The sequence below is a fragment of the Homarus americanus genome, unplaced genomic scaffold (genome assembly GCF_018991925.1).
Source record: "Homarus americanus isolate GMGI-L3 unplaced genomic scaffold, GMGI_Hamer_2.0 scaffold41710, whole genome shotgun sequence".
In the NCBI taxonomy this organism is placed as follows: Eukaryota; Metazoa; Arthropoda; class Malacostraca; order Decapoda; family Nephropidae; genus Homarus; species Homarus americanus.
The window spans coordinates 287,501-290,000 of NW_024749921.1; positions in this window are offsets into that span (position 1 = coordinate 287,501).

Genomic DNA, 2,500 nt, shown 5'->3' on the forward strand with positions numbered 1-2,500 from the left:
CTCTCTCCCTCCTCCTCTTCTCTCCCTCCCTCCTCTTCTCTCCTCCCTCCTCTTCTCTCCCTCCTTCCTCTTCTCTCTCCCACTCCCTCCTCTTCTCTCCCTCCCTCCTCTTCTCTCCCTCCCTCCTCTTCTCTCCCTCCCTCCTCTTCTCTCCCTCCCTCTCTTCTCCCCTCCTCCTCTTCTCTCCCTCCTCCTCTTCTCTCCTCCTCCTCTTCTCTCCTCCCCTTCCTCTTCTCTCCTCCTCCTCTTCTCTCCTCCCTCCTCTTCTCTCCCTCCCTCCTCTCTCTCCTCCCTCCTCTTCTCTCCCTCCCCTCCTCTTCTCTCCCTCCCTCCTCTTCTCTCTCCTCCTCATCTTCTCTCTCCTCCCTCCCTTCTCTCCTCTCCCTCCTCTTCTCTCCCTCCCTCCTCTTCTCTCCCTCCCCTCCCCTCTTCCTCCTCCCCTCCTCTCCTCTCCCTCCTCCCACCACAGTAACAGTCAGGTAGAAGGTAAAGCTCACACCTCTCATTTGTGCAGGCATTAGACACCGCAGCTAGTATATCTCTATACTCTCTCTCTCCTCTCTCTCTCTCTCTCTCTCTCTCTCTCTCTCTCTCTCTCTCTCTCTCTCTTCCTTTATATGTCTTATGTTATCCCTTTATCTATCTACTCATTCATTCACTTTATCTTAACTTCTTTCTATTTTTCTTTCTTGGTTGAGGAAAATATTCTTACTTTTCTTACTTTTCTTAAATGCCTTTTCCTCAGGTCACTTGTGTTAGGGTACGTATGTGACGCAGTATGTGACGCAGTATGTGAAGCAGGATGTGACGCAGTATGTGAAGCAGGATGTGACGCAGGAGGTGGTAGTGGGTCATAAAACAACTTTGCGTAATAGTCAATTTCCCTTAACTGTAGCAGGAAATGCGAAGGTCCATTGAGTCGAGAGAAGTTCAATGACCCGTAAAGAAGACTGGTGAAGATCGATGATGACTAAGCAGGAAGATTAGCTCACTTAATCTAACCTAACCTAACCTAACCTTGGTATCTTGGTCCATTATTTCACTTCATGATTCTTTATTATTACTATATTTAACATTACTTGGCTGCCCTTAGCTCTCTCTTTCTCTCTCTCTCTCTCTCTCTCTCTCTCATGGTGTGGTAGAGTCAGCCGTCACGAGTCAGCCACACCCCCTCTTTTAACACACACAATTTATAATGATAATCAATTGTCCGCCTTTTGTTGGTCGGGACAGATATTTACCAACTAATTCTGGCTAATGTGGGAGTGAGTTTACCTCCTCCCTTAACTCCTATACTAAATGGTGTTCTGTGTTCTCAATTATGGTCTTTCCTTTACGATATATTCCAGTTGTTTAATTTGTCCTTAAGATTTGTTGATAATAAAAGAAAATCTGTCAAGAACCGATAATAACATCAATATAGATATTCATTAGTGTACAGTAAGTATGTAAAAGGCATTGAAAGAAAACGTCCAGATGTAATGTCAATACATATCTGGGGACACATTCTTTTAGTTTTCTTATAGTATGTGTTAAAATAATTACTCCAGCAGTGAAAAATAAGCAGTTGAGTGTTTATACAGTAAACATTCAACAATAACCAGTGTTTAAACATTGCCTCGGAGATGACAGAAGTCTTGTAAATTCGTTCTTCCAGTGTGAGGAAGTTGTGAGAAAATTGTGAGAAAATTGTGAGAAAATTGTGAGTCAAATTCATTAAAGATTTTCGAGATTATTGGAAAAATAGAAATAATGAGAAACAGAGAGAGACTGAAAGAGAAGAGAGATAAAAATGAGAAAGAGAGAGAGACAGAGGGAGAGCGAGAGAGAGAGAGAGAGAGAGAGAGAGAGAGAGAGAGACAGAGAGGGATTAAGAGTAGATAAAGAGGGAAAGAGAGAGTGAGAGAGAGTTAACCCCTGCTAGTGTGAAGGTTATAGAGACTCTTGACTAGAAAGGGTTGGGGAGAAAGTAATTGTAACTCTTAAGCTGAGTGGGGTAAGTACCAATACTTTCTCTCGTGTCGACAGAGCATATTTTACACATTCTTATACCTGAGTAAAGAGTGGATGTTTACACCCAGTGATTGTGGAACGTAACTTATGTAAATAATGTTTTATCAGTGATTTAAAGTAGCAATTTAATCTACGTTCAGTCGTGATTTAAAGTAGCAATTTAATCTACGTTCAGTCGTGATTTTAAAGTAGCAATTTAATCTACGTTCAGTCGTGATTTATAGTAGCAATTTAATCTACGTTCAGTCGTGATTTAAAGTAGCAATTTAATCTACGTTCAGTCGTGATTTAAAGTAGCAATTTAATCTACGTTCAGTCGTGATTTAAAGTAGCAATTTAATCTACGTTCAGTCGTGATTTAAAGTAGCAATTTAATCTACGTTCAGTCGTGATTTTAAAGTAGCAATTTAATCTACTTTTACTTGTGTTTTCAGGAAGGAAGTTAAAGATAGTTTTTTGCTTTGAAATTTAAAAGAATCGTTGAATT